The sequence below is a fragment of the Mauremys mutica genome, chromosome 1 (genome assembly GCF_020497125.1).
Source record: "Mauremys mutica isolate MM-2020 ecotype Southern chromosome 1, ASM2049712v1, whole genome shotgun sequence".
Classification (NCBI taxonomy): domain Eukaryota; kingdom Metazoa; phylum Chordata; order Testudines; family Geoemydidae; genus Mauremys; species Mauremys mutica.
This window is the reverse complement of record NC_059072.1, coordinates 191,099,288-191,121,226: the sequence shown is the minus strand read 5'-3', so window position 1 is coordinate 191,121,226 and position 21,939 is coordinate 191,099,288. Positions and strand designations below refer to the sequence as shown.

Sequence of the window (21,939 nt, the reverse complement as noted above, 5' to 3'; positions counted from 1 at the left end):
TCCGAAGCATGGGGCAGGGGTCGCTTGCTTAAGGAGTGGGTGGATCGGCTTATGTGGCCTGCATCTTGCAGGAGGTCAGACTAGATGATCATAATGGTCCCTTCTGATCTTGAATTCTATGATTCTATGAATGAGAAGAACTTCAAAATATCTTGGTGTTGCCTTTTCACCTTCCATTGTTCCCTCCCCTACCCACTTGTCAGCCCAGCTATACTTACCAGTATAGTTCCAGAGCTATACTGAAGACAAGGATGGGAGAAAACATAGCTCCCCCTCTCTGCTAAAAGTAGAGCAAGAGCTCCCTCTATCTCTCTGGGCTAAGCAACGCTCCCCCACCGGTCCCCTTTCTGCTTGGCCTGTGCAGTGAGTGCTTCCCCTCCTGTTTCAATCTCCATTGGCTAGTTATTGAGGGAGCCCCGGGTGGGAGTCAAGTGGCAGAATGGAGGAGCATGGCCACCACACAGATCGCATCGTCTTGTCTCTGGAGGATTCCCTGAGATCATTGGGTTCCGGAGCCTGATTCTCTGGCTTTTTCACTGGGAGACACCCTATCATGAATGGAAGAGTGTGTAGCAAAGTCCATATGTAGATGGAACCCCAGAGGCTCCCCTCCTGCTCTAACTCTTTCTTGCAGGAGGGGACAATATTGTGTGGTAAAGCACTTTGAGATCCTTGGCAAAAGGCACTTTAGAAGTGTAATGTATTATCATTTTTGTTCATTGCCTCCTGATTTTGAGTGATCCAACAGGATCGAGGACCCTGTGTTGCCTTTCATGTTGGATACCTGTCATTTCTCAAATTCCCCCTCCTCCCCAAAAAAAATATTGAGGGGTGGACCAAGGCCACAAATACAGTTAAAAATATCTCTGTGCCTAATGTACAGCTGCAGCCTGCTTTTTAGGTCCCAGGCTTACATAACACAGCCATACTGGTCAGATCAATAGCTTGTCTAGCCCAGTATCTTGTTTTCTGACAGTGGCCATTGCCAGATGCTTCAGAGGGAATGAACAGAATAGGGCAATCATCAAGTAATCCATCCCCTTGCATCTACTCCTGGCATCTGCAAGTCAGAGGCTTGGGGACATGGAGAGTATGGGGTTGCAATTCTGAGCATCCTGGCTAATAGCCATTGATGGACCTATCCTCCAGGTACATATCTAATACTTTTTTTTTTTAACCAGCTATAGTTTTGGCCTTCACAGCATTCCCTGGAAACAAGTTCCACAGGTTGACTCTGTGTTGTGTAAAGACGTGCTTCCTTTTGTTTGTTAGTTTTAAACCTACTGCCTATTAATTTCCACTCTAGACGTAGGCAAGCAAAGGTTTTCTGTTTGCCATTTTGTGAAAACTATTTTGCTGGATGCTTACCCCACTGGGATTCTAATTAAAATGAGGTTTTGGTATTGGAGATTTTAGTATTGGGGCGCCAGATCCTCAGAGTAACTACCTTGATTTCAGCTATTTCACTAACGAGTAGAGATCAGAATGAAAAATGTAGCTTCCCCTTCCTGCTTTCCTCTGTTCGTACTATCTTCAGAAAGGTCCAGAACTAAGGGTAGAGGTCAGAATTAAGACAGCAGTTTTCCCTTCCCCTGCCCTGCCTCAGTACTGTTAAGCTCCAATCACGAAAATTTGTCACATCCTCTTCTGGTGTAAATTAGTGTAGCTCTGCCAGATGCAGATGTGGCAGAAGATTTTTGTAATTGTTCCACTGGACTGGAATTTAACAGTACTAAGATGAGGGAGGGGCAATTTGTTGCTTTTAATTCTGACCTCTGTTCTCTGTTTTGAGCCTTTTAAGAGACATTTTTACAAACAACTTTTCTAATGGAAAAGAATCACATACTTACAAACTCTACCAGCTGGTTATCTGCATTGAGCTGCTAGTCAGAGGTTGGTATGACAGGGAATCCAGGCTATTTCAGCCTCATGAATTAGGTGGAGAAGTGACTGGGGTGGATAGACTCATTTACTCAAAATCTTCATCTGCATTCAGCTTTCTGTGTTAGAACTTCACATCTACAAGTTTGAGCAGCCTTACTGCTTTTGGAGATAAATAGGTTACGTGGGTTTGTAGCCAAGATCTGTGCCCTTCTGCAGTACAAACGACCATAATCCTTCTGATGAAATCTAAGTGTTTTATAAAACACTGACATATTTTATTGGCAATTGAGTGACTCTTCACAAATTTGAAACTGCTGCATGGCTCTCAGAGGGATGTGTGCCCTAATTGGTAATGATTTCAGGTTTAGTTTTATTAACATAACTACATTTAGAAACCTAAATCCATATTTAATCACTAAATAGGTGGTTTAATTTCCAGAGGTGCAGAGTGCACACAGCTCAGCACCTCTGGAATTAAGGTCATCTATTTATGCCTAATGATGGGTTTAGATGCCTAACTTTAGGCACTCACCTCTGAAAATGTTGGCCTCAGTCTTTCAAATGGCTGTTAATAAACACAGCAATGCCATAAAGCAGGGGTCTCAAACATGCGGCCCGCGGAGCTCTTCCCTGCGGCCCGCGGAGCTCCCCAGGGGAGCTCCGCAGGGGCCCCCAAGAGAAAAGCGGAGGCTCCCGCCTCCGCCCCTCTCCTGGAGCCTCGGCGCATAGAGCGCCGAGTCTCCGTCCGAGCGCCTGAGCCCCGCCCCGATCCGAGCCGCGTGGGGAGGGGGCGGGGCTGGGAGCTCTGGGCTGAGCGCTGCGCTCGGCGTGGAGCTCCCAGCCCCGCCCCCTCACCACGCGGCTCTGAGCGGGACCGCCGGAGACGCGCTCGGGTAAGGGGGGGGGGAAAGCAGGACCCGCCGGGGCCGGGCCGGGGGAAGGGAAGCGGGACCCGCCGGGGCCGGGCTGGGGGGGGGGAAGGGAAGCGCTCAGGGCTGGGGCAGAGGATTAGGGTGCGGGGGGATGAGGGGTTCATGATGTGGGGGCGCTCAGGGCTGGGGCAGAGGATTAGGGTGTGGGGGGATGAGGGCTCTGGCTGGGGCTGAGGATTAGGGTGCAGGGTCCTAGTGCCTGCCCTCCGCCAGTACTGGCAAGGCAGGCTTCCCTTACCCTGAGCCTCTCCAACCCCAAACCCTCAGCCCCAGCCAGAGCCCTCATTCCCCCCGCCCCCTCATCCTCCGCCCCAGCCCTGAGCACCCCCACATCATGAACCCCTCATCCCCCTGCACCCTAATCCTCAGCCCCAGCCAGAGCCCTCATCCCCCCACACCCTAATCCTCTGCCCCAGCCCTGAGCGCCCCCACATCATGAACCCCTCATCCCCCCGCACCCTAATCCTCTGCCCCAGCCCTGAGCCCCCTCGCATCATGAACCCCTCATCCACAGCCCTCACCCCACAGCCCAACCCTCTTCCCTAGCCCTGAGCCCCCTCGCATCATGAACCCCTCATCCACAGCCCTCACCCCACAGCCCAACCCTCTTCCCTAGCCCTGAGCCCCCTCGCATCATGAACCCCTCATCCACAGCCCTCACCCCACAGCCCAACCCTCTTCCCTAGCCCTGAGCCCCCTCCTGCATCATGTGCCCCTCGCCCTCAGCCCCACAGCCCTCACCCCTGCACTCCCTCCTATCCCCAAACTCCGTCCCAAAGCCTGCACCCCCACCCCCTGCCGCAGCCTGGAGCCTGCATCGAGCACAGAGCCTGCATCCAGACCCCCTCCCCCACCCAAACTCCCTCCCAGAGCCTTAGGCAGTAAATCTAAGTGCGTGTTTTGTCCTTTGAGTGAGGTGCATTACTGAGTGTATATATTTATTAAAACTGTGCGCGCTTAGGGGAGGAGGTGGAGAAGAGACAGAGCAGGGGCGGGGCCTCATGGAAGGGGTGGATTGGGGGTGGGGTCAGGGGCAGCAAGGGGGCGTGTCAGTGATGCGGCCCTCGGGCCAATGCACTAGTCCTCATGCGGCCCTCGGGGTCATTTGAGTTTGAGACCCCTGCCATAAAGCAAACAATCAAACAATGTGTGTGTGCATGGGAGGGTGGGGGTGCGGGAGAGGGCCGGAGAGGGATCCAAAATTGCTGATAAAATTAGATATTGACAGTTTCATCCTGATTTACAATGCAGGGAGAGTCAAATATGTAGTTGTGAACCTGGATTCCTTTTGTGTTTGCTGTGCTGCAAATCTAGATTTCTTGCACTCTTTCTGTGAATAGAATTCAGCAGCCATTTTGTTCTTTGAACTCCAATACAGATTGCCAGAAAACACCCATCTGTTTTTTCTCTCTCTCTCATGGAGACTTTTATGCATTCTTTTAGATTAAAGAACAAAAATAAATTATTCAAACTAAAGGTATATATGTATGGGAAAATATATCACTTCAAATATAGTTTTAATATTAATCTGAGTGAATTGGATTTGGACCATTCTGTTGAAGTAAGAAAATCTTTTTTCACTTTGATTACTAGTTGATAATACACTTTCTTATGTGATGGCCACCACCTTGACTGACACTTTGAACTGCGGGCCTTCAGAAATAAGAGCAGAAGTTAGTACAGTTTGAGTTAGAATTAAGTTTACAAGGTGAGAGCTGTAACAGACTGTCATCCTCTTTGGATCGATCTCCTGCCAGACAGGTAATACACACTGACAAGTGGGTTACATCATAATAGTTGCTTTTTAGTTTTTCAATAAACATGAACAATCAAATCAGGGCAGTAAAACAGAGTATTTTAAAAATAATATCTATGTCAGACAAAACAAGCAATATTTGCAATAGGCAAATTATCTCATTGTAATGATTTTAATCAGATACTTAACCCGAGTAAATCTCATTACAGTAATCTGTGCAAGCCTCACTTTGCTTGCAGATTCACTAAGTGATTACCCTGTAACTCAGATAATCTGCCAAAACCTAGCCACTAGGGTGCAGTTATGTAGCACAACCAACCATATGGAATTTATATAAATAGGTCTTGCTGTCTCAAGAGGCTTTTTATTTTTTTAATGTCACTAACATTTTGACAGTGGTTCAACCTTCTTAATAGTTGTTATGTAGTAGTGCAGTGGGACGCAAGGAATTCTGATTTTGTAAATAGAATAACTTGTCATCCTTTCTTCAGAGAGGCTTATAGAACCTGTTATAATTATTTATTATTTCTATAGCACCTGCAGAAGGGATGAGTGTCACATTAACAGAACTCTGTAGTTCCAAAGTAGGCTTTGGTTTAATAGAGTTTCTTTCTTTCTTTCTTAAATCTGATGCAGAATTTAAGGAATAAAGAGCTAGAGTAGTAGCTGGTGTAAACAGGTGTATTACCATTGGATAAAACTATGCTGAGGATCTGCGCTGAAGTATGTGTTCAGAAGCATGAACCCAGCTTCCATGGTAGCTCCACCCCCCACATACCATGATAGAATTTTGGTTCTAAGTACAATTGTTTCATGTTTAAAAGTTGTTGGTTTTGCCCATCCACACTGAAACACATTTGTTATAACGTTTGCTTTAGTGCAGTGTTTCCCAAGCTGGCAGGCCGGGCTGGTTTGTTTACCTGCCGTGTCCGCAGGTCCGGCCGATCGCGGCTCCCACTGGCTGCGGTTCACTGCTCCAGGCCAATGAGAGCCGCTAGACGCGGCGCCGGCTGAGGGGCATACTGGCTGCTGCTTCCAGCAGCTCCGAATGGCCTGGAGCAGTGAACTGCGGCCAGTGGGAGCCGCGATCTGCTAAACCTGTGGATGGGGCAGGGAAACAAATGGGCCTGGCCCACCAGGGGCTTTCCCTAAACAAGCGGCATCCCAAGTTTGGGAAACATTGATTTAGTGTATTACTATTAGGGCAGGGACATTTTTATTTGTCAGTAAAGAGCCATCATTGATGCTATATACACCTCTACCCGGATATAATGCGACCCAATATAACACGAATTCAGATATAATGCGGTAAAGCAGCACTCCAGGGGGGCGGGGCTGCATGCTCCAGCAGATCAAAGCAAGTTCGATATAATGTGGTTTCCCCTATAACGCGGTAATTTTTTTTTTTTTTTGGCTCCCAAGTACAGCGTTCTATCCAGGTAGAGGTGTATATAATAATTAGACAATGTGTGCTTATACAAACATCTAAACAGTGAACAAATACATCAGGGGTCAGCAACCTCTGGCAAGCGGCTCACCAGGGTAAGCACCCTGGCGGGCCGGGCCAGTTTGTTTACCTGCCACATCCACAGGTTTAGCAGACTGCAGCTCCCACTGGCTGCGGTTCACCGTCCCAGGTCAATGGGGGCGGCGGGAAGTGGCGCAGGCGAGGAATGTGCCAGCCGCGGCTTCCCCCATTGGCCTGGGACGGCCACAGTCAGCCGAACCTGCCAATGCGGCAGGTAAACAAACTGGCCCATAAGCACTGGCGAGCCGCGTGCCAGAGGTTGCTGACCTCTGAAATACATATTTGTTACTGCATTTTTGTTGTAGGTAATAAACATAGTCATTGGTAGCCAACATTTTTTCTTTTCTGTGAGCAGTCAACTGACCATGTTTCCAGTATATAGAGTGCAAATGACTCGTACTCTGAATGGGAAATAACATATCTGGTGAGTGTGTGTGTATAATATATATATATATATATATATATTTTTTTTCATGGAATGATCCTTGTAGTCCGTCCAATGTTGTCTTTTTTCAGTACACTGCCCTTACTGTTACAGCTCTCTCTCTCTCTCTCTCTCTCAAAAAATATTTGTTGCAACACATTGTTATGCCATATTTTTAACTTTTTTCAGTTTTACAAACTACAGCTGGATACTGCAACCCTTTCTCATGTGATTGGTCCTAAGTCATGCGACAGTCCACTTGAAAGATTGCAATGCTTTTACTGTTGCTGCTGCTGCTGCTGCAAGTTGAGTGAATTGAACCCGTCAGGAGCTCCTTGCATTCCTCCATTCCATCTGCCTTTCCAAACAATCTCCCTGCATGCCATCCTCCCATTTTCCCTTATTTCAGGAACTCCCTGCAATCCCCCCCACCTCCTGGGATCCCCTATTTCTCCCCAGTTTCAGGGCTTTGTGTGCCCCGTCAGCCCACCCTGGCTCCCCCTTCCACCATATTCCATGGTCCCCCACTTCCAAGGGTTGCTCCCTCTCATTCCTCACTTCTTGTCATCTCTACCATACTTCCCTTCTCCATCATATGAGCTCTTTGTCCCCCATGTTCTCCCCTATACCATTCTTCCCTCATTCCAATGGCTCTGCTCAATAGGCACCAACTGAAGGACCACAGAAAAAAATAGGGGTGCACAGCAGCCATGAGCCATAGTGATTCCTGGCCCCCACTCCAAGTTTCGTACCTGCGGTCAGCTCACAGGGCATGCCTTAGCCCCAGACAGAGCTTGAGTGTGGAATGTGATAAGTTCTGTGCGGCTAACAGCTTCTGCCTTTGGGGCAGGGAGTTTTTTTTATAAACAGAGGCAGGGTGATTAAGATAGCAGAAGTCTTGTCATTAAATTAAGGATGTTTAGATGATCCTGAAAGCACTGTCAGACACTCCAGGTGAAAGAGAGGAAACAAATGGTAGGAATAACTGGTCCATTTTCAGAATGGAGATAAGTAAATAGTAGTGTCCCTCAGGGGCCTGTACTGGGACCAGTGCTGTTCAACGTTCATAAATGTTTTGGAAAAAAGGGATAAAGAGTGAGGTGGCAAAATTTACAGATGATACAACATTGTTTAAGATAAGTCCAAAGCTGACTGCACAATGTGACAAAGGGATCTCATAAAACTGGGTGATTTGGCAACAAAATGTCAGTTTAAATTCAATGTTCAATGCAAAATAATGCACATAGCAAAATATAATCCCAACTATACATACAAAATGATGTGGTCTAAATTAGCTGTTACCCACCAAGAAAGAGGTCTTGGAGTCATTTGCAGTCTTCCAGAGTACTGCAAATTCTAAAAATCCTTCTCACTGTGCCTGTAGGATCCTGAACTGTGGAACACTCATTACTAAGGCTCTGTGTTTTCTCACGGAAAACAGCAGCCTGTGCAGCTGGCCTGGGAGCAGCTCAAGCAGCCCCTGGGCCAGTCACACAGTCTCGGGCCCCCCTACTCCCCCAACAGCAGGAGTTTTGGTTGGGGGGGGGGCTTAGGGCTGGGGATTGGAGTGCAGGGCGGTGCTTACCTGGGAGGGCCTCCCCAGAAGGGCGACAGAGAGGCTCCCCTCCTCAGCTCCTAGCTCCATGTGCCACCTCCGCCTGCAGGTATCGCCCTCACAGCTCCCATTGGCCTAGGTTCCCAGCCAAAGGGAGCTGCAGAACCGGGGCTTGGGGCAGAGTGGAGGCAGCAGATGGAGCTAGGAGCTGGAGGTCGCAGTAACAACCCTGCCCCAGCCCTCCTCGCCCCCCCTGAAAACAGCATCTCAGCACCTCCCTGGGCTGCCCCACCCCCAGTACCTGTGGCACCCCCCCAAAGTTTTAGTCACAGGTATATTGTAAAAGTCATGGACAGGTCACGGGTCATATTTTTAACTGTTTTAGGACAATGGGCAGAGCTAAGATGAGGGGTATTGTTTTGCTGGAACATGTTAATGGCTGCCACCTGCTGATTCTTTGATCTGTAGAGGATTACAGGACTGGCTGAAGTTACTCTTGTGTATTTCTCTCCCTCCCCCACCCCCCAAGCCATCCTTAGGATTTATGGGGCCCTATGCAGTATTATTAAACTGGTGGTCTGTGCCCGATGGCAGCCCAGGCTCGCATGTGTATTTTACATAAGGGTGGACTTTTGAAGGATTTATTTTAAAAACTGTATGTCTGAAGATCCAAGCATTTAAGGCTAAAGAGAAATACTTAGATCAGGGATCGGCAACCTTAGGCACGTGGCCTGCCAGGGTAAGCCCCTTGGCAGCTGGGCCAGTTTGTTTATCTGCCGTGTCCGCAGGTTCGGCTGATCATGGCTCCCACTGGCCGCGGTTCACTGCTCCAGGCCAATGGGGGCTGTGGGAAGCGGCAGCCAAAGGCAGTCTAGGCACCAGCAAAGCAAGCAGCTGCTTGGGGCAGCCCATTTGCAGGGGCGGCAGCTGGCAGGGATCCAGCTTGGGAGCTGAGAACCAACAGGGGGCCCAGGGAGCTGTAGTTCCTTGGTTAGCTCCCTGCCTATAGAGCCAGCCCTGGAGCAGGGAAAGAACTACATTTCCCAGCATTCCCTTGGTCACTATCAACAGGAAAGGGAGTGGGAGGGAGTATGCTAGCTGAAACCTGCAGCTTGCTGTGAATGGAGAGATCACTGATAGTGTGGGGTGGCGTTGTGAATGGGGAACAAGTGTGCCCAAGGAGTAAAAGGCTTTGACCCAGATGTCCCCTTCAGAAGACATCCCCAGACTGGCTTAGGGAGACTGGTGTGACCTCACCTTGCAGCCCCCCAAAGAAGGAATTGGGTGGACTAAATGGACAGTGCCCCTCTCTATCTGAAGCCTAGCAAGGGCGGTATGTGGAGCGCACTAGAATTTAAAATGAAAAGTAAGGGAGGGGAGGCTCTGGACCTGGGCGGCTTTAGATATAGTACCAGGCACTTGGGAGGATTTCCACTTCTGAGCCATGGAAGCAGAACTTGACTTTTCCTTTCCAGATTTAGCTAATATTCAGAAAGGGAATCTAGCACCTGCCTTCCAGATTTGAACACCTCAAAATTCAGGAGTGCTCAAGCTCAGTTTGGGCAGCTGTTACTTCATTTCTCCCAAATCAAATATACTGATCCACTGTAACTTGCTGTAGAAAAAGTTAGATAAAATTGAGCAAGAAATGCTTCCCAGTGGTTTTTAGGACTGGAATTGCTATTTTCAACAGCCATTGCCTTTTAGTTTTATTTGTTTAAAAGGAAGACAGTGATATTGCATTGGCAAATTCCCCATAGAAACAAAGAGTTGAACAAAAGAATAATAAAGGCACCTCAACTTTTCCTCATTTATAGAGGATAGTCTTATAATATGCATCCAGATATCCTCCAGTCACACAAGCTGAAAATTGTTCCACTTTACTGCAGTTCTGTAACCATATGAGAACCAATCCTGTCTGTGTTCTGTGCACATCCAAAATTCCTGCTGAATGACCCACCCTGGGAGCAAGTTACCAGTGACCCAGGGCTGGGGCAGCAGGGGGTGCGGGTGGAGGGGGCAGAGCCCAGGGCTGGGGCGGCAGGGTGTGTGTGGTTGGGGGGGCACTGGTGGTGGCGGGGAAGAGGGTCGCCCGGAGCTGGGGCAGCACAGGGTGTGTGTGGGGGAGCCCAGGGATGGGGTGGCAGGGGGCTGTGGGTCAGGGGTGGGGAGAGCCCAGGGGTGGAGTGGAAAGGGGGGTGCGGGTCGGGGGAGGCACAGAGTTGGGGCAGCAGGGAGTGCAGGTGGGGGGGAGTGCTAATAGGTCTGGAAGGCTTTTTCACTTTTAAGTATTAGATTTTCCCCCTTGCCCCCTCTCCAAGGAAGACTCCCTAGGCTGCAGCAGCCAGCTGTGGTGAGAGCCTGCAGGAAGGATCAGAACAGGGATAGGAAGAGACAGGATCATGGACACTAAGACCCAGGGGTGCCCCAAATTTATGGGTGCCCTATGCAGCTGCGTATGCCTAAGAATGGCCCTGCCACCCCCATTTCCTCCTTTTTGTTTGACTAATGGAGAAACAGAAATGTCATTTAGTTACGGAAGGCCTCACTTCACTTGGCCAGTAAATGGGACTATCACATGAGCCTAGTGTGATTTTAATGGTTGTAGGGCTGGGCACAGCATTTCCAAACATAAAAATACACAGCAGACTTGTTTGTGGCTGTTGTCATTATTTTAGACATTTCTATTTCCTTCAGTCTGTCAAGATACTTTCCTACTGTCATGTGGACTGGATGCAGAAGTGTGTAACTGATACATTTCAGTCATTTTCACTTGAATTTTCATCCAGAAATTCCATCAAGCTGAAACTCTGACAGCCCTAGAATATGAAAATAATTTCCTACTTGTTGGCATGTCCTCCAACATCACTGTGCAGAAATCTCTCTTCACATTTTCCACTGACATTTTCGCCATGATTGGGTGGAGTGCATGCAGTATGTAGAATATTATTATTGAATGCAAACATTTATGTGCCATCAGTCTATCATTTACTGCCTGTTGTCTTGTAGATGCTCACCTTTTTCTTCTTTCCCATGTGTATTCTATGTTCCCTTTACACAGTGTAGTTGAATTCGTGTCAGTCCCTGGATATTAGAAAGGGTGGGTGCGGTAATATCTTTTATTGGACCAACTTCTGTTGGTGAGAGAGACCAGCATTGGAGCCACAGCAAGCTCTTTGTCAGGTCTGAGAAAGGTATGTGGAACATCACAGATAAAGTTAAGGTGGAACAGATTGTTTAGCATTTGGGCTACCCTGGGGGGAGGGGGTTCGAATTAAGATACGCTTACTCTTCCTGCCGAGGTGCCAGGCAAGACTCAATAAATCAATCCCCGATCCGGCGGGTAGTATAGACGTACCAGTTAGCACATATTCTAAGGGACCATTCAAGGTAGAGTGGCCCATTAATGCCTCTGCAGACATAGGACAAGAAGCAGAGGTTAGTGGGTTACAGATTATTGTAATAAGCCATGAATCCAATGTCTATGTTCAGTCCATGATTTTTAGTGTCTAGCAAAGTTGTGAGTTTAAGTTCCTGGACTCTGTCCTAAATTTTCCAGTGTCTAGCAAATATAAAACCTCCTCCATCAAGGCTTAAATTGGTCTCTAAGTATTAGGGGGTAAGAGAAGATTCCCATTTGAGACAGGTTTCTGGACTGATTAGACCACAGTACTTAACCAATATGGTAATACTTATGTTCCTTGTGTGTGATTTTCACAAAATACTTACCCTTCTGTTTTACCTGCTTTGAACAGTGAAATGGTTAACAATGTTGACTTTTAATATATCATAATTGGCAACTGATTCACCACCCATTGAAATAAATGAGGCAGTTCACATATCTCATATCTGTTCTTTTAGGCCCTCTGAAAACTCAGGCAAAAATCACTTCATCAGTTGCACACTAGGGTCATGCTTCCAAGATTTTTTTTTTTTTACAACCATAACAGCTAGAAACTTCACTTTTTGTATCAAGAGCACACACCACACTTTAGAAAACCTTGACTTCCTCTGTGAGTGGTCTCACTGAACTAAATAGGACTATTGAGGGTAAAATAGTACCCACGGAACAGGGTGGCACACACAAACTTTAAATAAAACACGCATAACAAAAGTGGTACATTTTTATTAACAATTTAAAGCGATATTAAACATATTTCAAAATATTTGGAGTTTTTTAATATGAGGTCTTTGGATATTTAATATGCTGTTTCCACTAGGAACATGTCATTTCATTATTTTTTTAAAAAAGTAAAATTGGCATCTGTGATGGAATGCCAAATGGAAGAATTGCTTTCCCCTTCACTCCCAACTTTCTTTAAGTTGTACAAGTTTTCAGATTCTCTGCAATGCATGGCAATTTTCTTCTTTGATGTAGGTTTGGTTGCTTGCTTTTAATATGTATTTCTTTTAATCTCAATTTCTCTCTTTGTGTGTGCAGTTTTTCTCCCTGTTTATAGTTGTAATGAAATGAACTGAGCTAGAATAGTGACATCTCTAGCAGGAAATTTGATTTTGTTTGGATGGTTTATTTAGATTTGCATATTGTTTCTTGATCTTGAGTTTGTTTTTTATTCCTTACTCTGTGCTGATTATTTTGATTACTGATGGCATCTTCCCTCTCCTCCCCCCACCCCGAGCACCTGGGGAGGGGAGGGTGTGAGTGAGAGAGAGATTTTAAGAACTTTGTTGCCTGGCAGTGGTTATACATAGTTACACCTTGAGGGCGTCATTTCAAATCACACATTTATATGATCACTGGATGAAATTTTATGCAAATGTTGCTTTCTAACCAGGGCTGCCCAGAGGGGGGGCAAGTGGGGCAATTTGCCCCAGGCCCCGGGCTCTGCAGGGGCCCCCATGAGAATATCCGAGGCTCCCTCCCCGGCCCCAGCCCAATCTGACCCCACCTCTGGCCCTCTCCCGGAGCCTCAGCACATACAGAAGCATCCCTAAACAGCTGCAGTGGGGCTCCGGTGGGGCCCCTGAGCTCTGCCCCGCTCAGAGCCGCATGGTAAGGGGGAGGGGCAGCGAGCTCCAGCGGGGCCTGAGATCCCTCCGCTCGGCGTGGGGCTCACAGCCCCGCCCCCTTACCACGCAGCTCTGAGCGGGGCGGAGCTCAGGAGCCCCGCCGGAGCCACACTGCAGCTGCCCAGGGATGTTCTTGGATGCGGTGCGCTGAGGCTCTGGGTGAGGGGAGAGCTGGGGATAAGGGGCCAGGGGGGTTGGATAAGGGGCAGGGAGTCCCAGGGTCAGTCAGGGGACAGGGAATGGGGGGGTTGGATTGTGGGCATTCCAGGGGTCTGTCAGGACTCAGTGGGGGGTGGATAGGGTTCGAGACAGCCAGGGGACAGGGAGCGGGGGGGGTGTCTCGAGGTGGTGGTTGGGGGGGGTCTCTGGGGCACGGTGAGGGGACAAGGAGCAGGATGGGTCGGGGATTCTAAGGGGGGCGGGCAGTCGGGGGGGCAGGAAGTGGGTGGGGGTCGGATGGCGGCAGGGCCAGGCTGTTTGGGAGGCACAGCCTTCCCTACCCTGAAGCTCATTCAGCAGTTTGAGGCTTGCAGAAGAGCCGGGCTGTTAACTTCCATGCATTTATCTAATGGAAAAGCTAAATCCATTAATGACTATTAGCCAGGATGGGTAAGGAATGGTGTCCTTAGCCTCTGTTTGTCAGAGGGTGGAGATGGATGGCAGGAGAGAGATCACTTGATCATTACCTGTTAGGTTCACTCCCTCTGGGGTACTTGGCATTGGCCATTGTCGGTAGACAGGATACTGGGCTGGATGGACCTTTGGTTTGACCCAGTATGTCCATTCTTATGTTCTAAGCTAAATGAACCCAAAGTTATGGAGACAGATATGAGTCAAGGAAGCCAGCAGAGTATCAGAAACCTGGAAAAATCTCTGACTGGATGGGCTCAGGCAGCTGAGTGGTTCAAAAGTTTTGGATTTTTTTTAAGTAGAATTTTTGTATTGTTTCTTTAGACAATCAAACACAGCAAGCAGCAAATATTTGGCCACACGCTTCTGAAACACCAAACCATATTCAGGTTTTGGCAGATTAATTTCAGCTTTTCAATTAAAAAAAAAACACAACAAATTTTGAAGGAAAGCAGATGTTGTCCGTGATTTTTTTTCTGCTTTTTAAAAACCCCTAGTTTTCGATCCAAAAAAAGTTTTGATGGCAAATATTTGTCCAACCCTTTTAATTAGCTTTAGTGCCTTTTAGCACTAGCTGATGCTAAGAACCAGTGATACCTTGTAAAGAAGTTTTCTCAAAACTGGATTTGTGTTGAAATGCAGAAGGTTTATTTTTCCCAGGGCCTCCCGTGGGGGGGGGGGGGAGGAGGAGAAAGTGGGGCAATTTGCCCTGGGCCCCGCAGGGGCCCCCCCGAGAATATAGTATTCTATAGTATTGCAATTTTTTTTATGGAAGGGGCCCCCGAAATTGCTTTGCTCCAGGCCCCCTGAATCCTCTGGGCAGCCCTGTTTCTAACTACATATGGTGCTGGTCTGTGATTACCAACCCCATGGGTTAGGGGTTCTTTTAAAAAAAAATTGATTTAGTGAACAGAGAAATTGGAGTAAAGTCCATACTCAGGAGTCAGGTTTGTCAGGAGAGAAGGTGCAGTAATTTCAACTGCATAACTGTTTGGGTCAGGCTTCTGGAATCATGTGATTCACACTGGGCATACTAAGATACTTACCTAAGATATAGTCTCTGCCATATTAATTATATCCCATTTCCATAGCCACTCTACTACCAGTACCTATCTTGGCAGCTGTGAGGCAGGACAGAGGACCTTTTACACTCACTTCCCAGCTTCTAGATTCCTGGCACCACCTGTGTGCTCTAATGTTCCTACTAACTGTGCTGATGGATTTTTGTCTTCATGAAGGGAGGGTGTGGCACCATCGATATTGGGGAATGGAGGATGAGAGGGATACTGTTTTGTGCATCACACAGAGGAAAAAACACTTGAAAATTATGTGGAAATAATTCCTTGCTCCTATTTGTATGTTAGCAGGATACTGATAGCATGTGTTACTTTGTGAGGTTATTTGGTGTAATGTAATTAAGGAGCCAACACAATGAAGAACATACTGCATTCAGTGATTAAGAAGATACTCATTTCTGTCAGTCTAATGATCTGCTATAGTGAACTTACTTTGCAAACACTGCGGGGCCTGATTATCCACTGCCTTGCACCTTGCAAATATGCCTGTGCAAAGGGAGGGAGAAATGTCATTAAGTATAAATGTCTGTGTTTCGTACCACTTTGTTGGGGTATAACTGAGGTGTTTTATACCCCTGCAAGGGTATAACAGGATTTTTCACATGTTGCCAGCTTTTCTCTGTGTTATGTTGCCAGATTTACTCAGGTGACCTACTTTAGAATACAGCTGAAAAAGTTCTAAAACTTCCTCTCTATCTGCAGAGCCATTTTTTGCAGATGATGCCCTAGTTTCCCTAGGGCTTGTACGGGTTGGTGACAGCTATACATCCGTACATCATGGAGGCCCTCTGTGCCCCATAGGGGATTTTCTGCAAGAAAAGTTTTGTTACCATCCTCTATAGAATTTTGTTTTGGGTGGCAGGTGGGGTTGAAGATTTCACTTATAGTGGGGACCCACAGAAATGCCACAGTAAAGACTACAGAGGGAATGCACTGGACTACTATATCCCCCACTGGTTCTTCCTCTGCCCTCTGTGTCCTGCATTACTTATTTTTGGACATGTACCTGACTCCTCCAGCATGTTCCTCACAGCAACTGCAACTGAAGCTGCAACCGCTTTGCCGTGCCTCAAGCTTTCCCAGCTGGACTTTCTACCCCCGGGAGTCTGCACTGGCATATAAACAGTGAATCTGCCCATGTCTCTCAAAGGGTATGATTTTCGTTTTCAGAGAACCACCCAATAGATATCAGTTACAAAACCAAATGGGTGATCTTTGCAAACAGTCTGAGTCCCTATGCCAATCCCATGAGAACTTTCAGATGTTGAGTTGGTTGCAGAATCACCCCCTTCCTGGGTTGTGGCTTTATCGGTTACTCAAAAACTTGAACCTAAACACCTTCTCTGAGTTTAGCTGCTCTGAGTTTACCTACAGGGTCTCCTCTGAAGCTCCTTAATTTCCTCTGGGCCTAAGAAAGATTCCCACTTCACTGTGTGCCTGTACATGGCTCCAACAAGGATTCATTAGTGTGTGTGTGTTGGGGGGTGAGAGACTTGCTTCCAAGCCTGGGGTGACTCTTTATATTCCCCTCCATGTACTTTGATGCTGCCACCCCATTAGTCTTGCTATAAAACCTTTTTATATGCTCAATTGCCTATGTTGTGAGAGCAGATACACAAAAGTGGTTAGAGTTGAAGCCTGTAGCCCTTACATGCATGGCCTCTCCTATGGCCAGCTGTACAAGTGACCGCAAGAGAGGCTGCTGGATTTCTACAAGCTGCTCACAGGAGCATGGGTGTTGAGGGTGCTGCTGCACCACCTGGCTTAAAGTGGTTTCCATTATATATAGGGTTTGCACAATGCTGGTTCAACAGCTCTTAGCACCCCCACTATACAAATTAGTCCAGCGACCAGCACTCCTGCACAGGAATACATTTGCAGTAGGGAATAGTAGCATGCTCCTCACCCCATTCTCATTGTTTTTCTTCCTCCAGACTAGTCTGGCACTTTCAGATTCAGAAACACTGGTCTAAAGAGTAGAGTCAAAAAAAGTGTGTGGGAGAGGCATTTTCAAAGGCACAAATGGAATTTGAGTACCTAATTCCTTTCGAAAGTCAATGGAGTGGTGTTGGGGGCTGTGCCTTTAAGAGCTGAGCTTTCCAGCAAGAAAATGTCAGTGGGAAGGTGAAGCTCTTGTTATTAGGCACAGCTAAGTGGAACCAGATACTAAATAAAGCAGATCTCTTGCAAGCGCCTTAGTCACTGAGTGGTCACAGCACACTGCATGGTACCAGGAACAAGAAGAACTGGAGAAAAATATCCCAAGCAGAAGAATAGAGAAGTTATGAGCTCCAAGAGCTGCAACTTTCTGGAAATGTAGAAGATAATTGGAGGAAGTTCAAACAGTGCTTTATTCTGAAACTTCATGCAATGTGTGCCAGTAAAAGAGTAAGACCTTCAGAAGGTGGCCTTTTTTGGATAGTGGCTGGTTTTGAAGCACTTGAGAATGTGTTTGATAGTTTTTAGTTAATTCATGCAGAGGAGGCTAACTATGAAACTATTACAGAAATTTTGAGGAGTATAGCGCTCCATGTAAAAATTAGACTCCTGAAAGATGTGTGTTTTAATTGCATGGTACAAAAGGAATGTGAAACGGTAAAAGAGATTGTAACAGAGGTGAGGCTGAACAGCCAGTCTTGCAATTTTGGGAGCCAAGTTCCTGATGATGTCCCAGATCACTATGGGAATCTGGAACAAAAAACTTAGTCTAATAGATCCCTTGAAAAAGCAATTAGAATTGACAAGTAGTGAAAGTCACCCAGTCCAGAACGAAGCTTATGGATGGTTATGGTTTCCAACCCCTCAAGACTGCACTGGAGTCTCCAGGAATTAAAAGATTAATCTTTAATTAAAGATTGTCATGTGATGAAACCTCCAGGAATATGCCCACCTAAAATTGGCAACCCTAAGAAGAGTAGACAGTGCTTTTATACTGGAGACATGATAGAGAAGCCAAAATAGTACAAGAAAAGAGACCTGAGGCAGAAAGGCCTGTGGAACTCAAAGTCAGAGTCCAGCAAAAACTGCACCTGGAGCTGTACTCTGTGGCAGCCAGCACAAGCTAAGACAATGCCTAGCATGTGAGAAAAGATATAAGAACTGCCTTTTGCAAGACTATGCAGCCACTAGCAGAGTGTGGACAAGGAGGAAGACGACAGCACCACAAGCTCAGATTACTTTTTCATGCAATGGATAATATTTCAGCACAAAGTGAATGGATTATCAATCTGAAAGCCAATGGAACAGCTGTTCCTTTAAATGGGACACTGGTGCACAAATACACAGATTGCCAGAAACACTGTTAGTACAGGGCCGCCCAGAGGATTCCAGGGGCCCGGGGTCTTCAGCGGCGGGGGGCCCTTCCGTTCCGGGACCCGCCGGCGAAGTGCCCCAAAGTCCCGCGGCAGGAGCCCCCCGCTGCCGAATTACCGCCGAAGCGGGACCCGCCGCTGAAGTGCAGCCCGGTCTTCGGCGGTAATTCGGCGGCGGGGGAGGGTCCCCGCCGCGGGTCTTCGGGGCACTTCGGCGGCGCGTCCCATAACGGAAGGGCCCCCGGGCCGCCGAAGACCAGGCTGCGCTTCGGCGGCGGGTCCCGCTTCCCCCCCGCCCCGGCCCCAGCCTCTTACCCCCGGCTCCCTCCTCACCCGGAGTCTCAGTGCCTCACCGGAACAGCCGCAGCGTGCGGCCGGCGGGGCCTGAGCCCCGCCCCGCTCCGCTCCGAGCCGCGTGGGGAGGGGGCGGGGCTGGGAGCTCCACGCTGAGCAGAGGGAGCTGAGCTCAGCCTGGAGCTCCCAGCCCCGCCCCCTGACCACGCGGCTCTGGGCGGGGCTCAGGGGCCCCGGCGGAGACTCGGCGCTTGATGCGCTGAGGCTCCAGGAGAGGGGCGGAGGCGGGAGCCTCCGCTGTTCTCTTGGGGACCCCTGCGGAGCCCGGGACCCGGGGCAAATTGCCCCCTTTGCCCCCCCCTCTGGGCGGCCCTGTGTTAGTAACACTAAAAGAAAAGCCACAGGTAGAAAGTAAATAGGTAAAACTCAGGGCTTACAGTGGTGAGTTAATCCCTACTAAGGAAGCATGTGAACTAAATGTAGGGAGTAAAAATATTGGAAAATAAATAATTTTGTAAAAGGAAAACAGGTCCTATTATTGTGTTTAAAAAAAGTGTATCAAGTCCTTCATCCCATCAGGAAGATTCACCCACTGGAGAGACAGGGAACCAAAGCAACTGAGAGAGTTTTGGGATGACTTTCAGGAGATAGGGAAACTCAGTTCTATTCTGCACTGTGAAAGAGCCCAACTATCCCACAATTCACACCTCTAGGAAACTTGCCCTGAGGCAGAGACTAAAAGAGGAGCTACATGGACCCATTGCTCTGGGAATCATAGTGAGTAGAAAAACTGACAAAGTGGATACACTTGGACAGTGTAGGAAAAAATAAATAGAAACCTTTGCTTATGTATAGACCCATAAAAATAAATATATAAAAAGGGAACACTTTCTACTACCTATAAGGGGAGACATTTTTTGGGAGATGGCTGATAGCAAATATTTTTCTATTTTTGAAGCATCAGTAGAATTCTGGCAGGCACCCTTACAAAACCAGATCATACCACCCTGCACATTCAATAACCTCTTTTGGGAGACGCTTGATTTGCAGACTGCTATTTGAGTTGTGTTCAGATCCTGAAATGTTTCACTGGAAAATGCAACAAATGTTTGATGGTCTAGAGGGTACTAAGGTTTAGATTTGACTTCTTCTTTTTTTTTTCCCCCCCCCAGCTCATGAAGAGCGTGACCAGGGACTCCAAGGAGTTTTGGAAAGAACCAAAGCTGCTGGGTGAAAACTAAATGAAAATTATGTGCAATGGAAATAACATTTCTGAAAGATAAGTTAACACAGAAAGGTATATAGATAGATCACAGGAAGGGTGAAATCATCACCAGTGTACCTGCCTCAACAGACAAGGAAGAGATTCAAAAATTCCTTGGAATGGTGAATTATGTAGAGAAATCTGTGCCTAATCTTGCTGTCTGAACCAGGACCCAGAGAACTTACAGTTAAAAGATGTCCAATGGACATGTTGTAAATTTTAGTGAAGAATTTGGGAAACTGAAATAGTTAAGAACAGGGGTGGTGGAAGCATCCTAACAGTGGGGGAGCCACTGGTGCCCAAACCATGGCCCTGCCCCTGCACCATCCCTTCCCCCAAGGCCCTGCTCCCACACTGACTCTTCCCTCCCACTCTCCCTGTCACTCGTCCTTATGGCTGGTTAAAAGTGGCCCTCCCTGTTCCGATGCCCATGATTAAGAGGCCATTGTCCTGGTACACAAAAAATTGCGTCCCCCAGAGCAAACTAGGCATAAATTTGTTTGCTGGATAGGAAAGATTGTATTTGGCATAGACTTCTCACTTCCCTGAGCCCCTTCCTAGAAGATAATACAGCTAAACAGATTGTGCATAGTCAATCCAGGGATTGGCAACCTTTGACACCCTAGCGGGCCGGGCCGGTTTGTTTACCCACTGGGTCGGCAGGTTCGGCCGATCGCGGCTTCCACTGGCCGTGGTTCACCGCTCCAGGGCCAATGGGGTCTGTGGGAAGCAGCGCGGACCCAGGGATGTGCTGGCTGCCACTTCCCGCAGCCCCTATTGGCCTGGAGCAGCTAATCGCGGCCAGTGGGAGCCGCGATCGGCCAAACCTGCTGATGCGGCAGGTAAACAAAACTGGCTCGGCCCACCAGGGGGGCTTACCCTGGCAGGCCATGTGCCAAAGGTTGCCAATCCCTGGTAAATCTATCTTTTCTAGACAAGGTATACCTGGCATAGTAACGTTTGACAATAGGTCACAGTTTCAGTAGTTTGCAGTGAAGAATAGGTTTAGACATGTAACTGCTAGTCTCCGTTATCCCCAATCCAATGGGTTAGTGAAAGATTGTGTCAAACTAATAAGTGCCTACTAAAAGTCTGTAGAGTCAGTCTCTGATCTGTATTTAGCACTGTTAAATTACAGAATGGCAATAGTGAAGCATGGGTTGTCAGCTGCTGCTGATGTGTTCCACGGAATGCAAGAATGCCAGCACTGCTAGAAACTCATGTCAGTCACTTGAGGGGATTTTCAGATGTATCAAATTGGAACAAGATTCAGAATAAACCACATCTCTGGCAAGAACCTTAATTACTGAGTGATTGCTGAACACTACAAATGGGAGCTGGGTTCCTAACTACGCTTTGTGCTTTTGACAATCTCCCACTTTAAAATCTTTGAATTATAACATTAGGGTTAAATGGCCATAATTTTCCAATAATTCTTATTTGGAAAGTAGCAACTTAGGATGAGAAATCTATGTTTGATGTTTTAACTGACACGTTGGTAAAGAGTTCAGATATCAACACTGAAATCTGAGCTGCTGTTTGACGTCCCAGAGACTGTTTCAACATAATTTTCTTTGATAGTTACAGAACCATGCAGATGCACATTTGATCCCGGAAACTGCAAGAAAAGTGATTTAGGGGCTAATTTTATAGACAGTTGTTCAGCTGCTGATGCACAGATGCTGGTCAGTGTCAAAATACTTCCATTTAGCTTTTGCTGCACTGGAGTGAGGCTAAATCCACATTCTGTGCAAGCATGCAGAGAACCACGTGCACCACTTGCACAATTCCCAAAGTTTATCTATGCCCAGGAAACAAAGCGATGTTCTGAGGTAAAAAGTGCATGCCCTTGCTCTGCGACTGCTGTTCCTTATTCTGTAGAAGCTTCATTGTCTGTGTAGCAGGTCAGAGGGTGCAGAAAAATTGCTTCAGACTCTGAGATGGAGTAACATACACTGTAAACCAAAGCACCTGCAAGGGAAAGGGAAAACAAACAAAAAAACCACCTGCATCACAATAAGACCCATCATACATTCTCTCCTCCCCAACCCCCCAGCTTTAGACCTAGTGGTCATTGTCAGATGTGTGCATGGTGAAGGGCATTGTGCACGCATGTCTACATTGTTTAAAAACTATAGTGTATGTGCACTTCCAGGCAAATCTGGAAAATAATTTAAATATCTTTCACAATCCATTGACAGAAGTCATTTTCAGGAAGAGGGTGAAAATGCATGAGAAACATTACCAAGTTCTA

The 21,939-nt window shown here is 47.4% G+C and overlaps 1 long non-coding RNA gene across 3 annotated transcripts in view; it reads left to right on the top strand.

Annotated features, from left to right (window-relative positions):
* The window catches only part of LOC123352421, a 75,270-nt gene extending 55,002 nt beyond the window's left edge, over positions 1 to 20,268 (top strand). For all 3 annotated transcript variants that reach the window (XR_006574175.1, XR_006574176.1, XR_006574173.1), the window contains one exon: positions 19,594 to 20,268. This is a non-coding gene — a long non-coding RNA (uncharacterized LOC123352421). The remainder of the gene's footprint in view (positions 1 to 19,593) is intronic.
* The last annotated feature ends 1,671 nt before the right edge of the window (positions 20,269 to 21,939 follow it).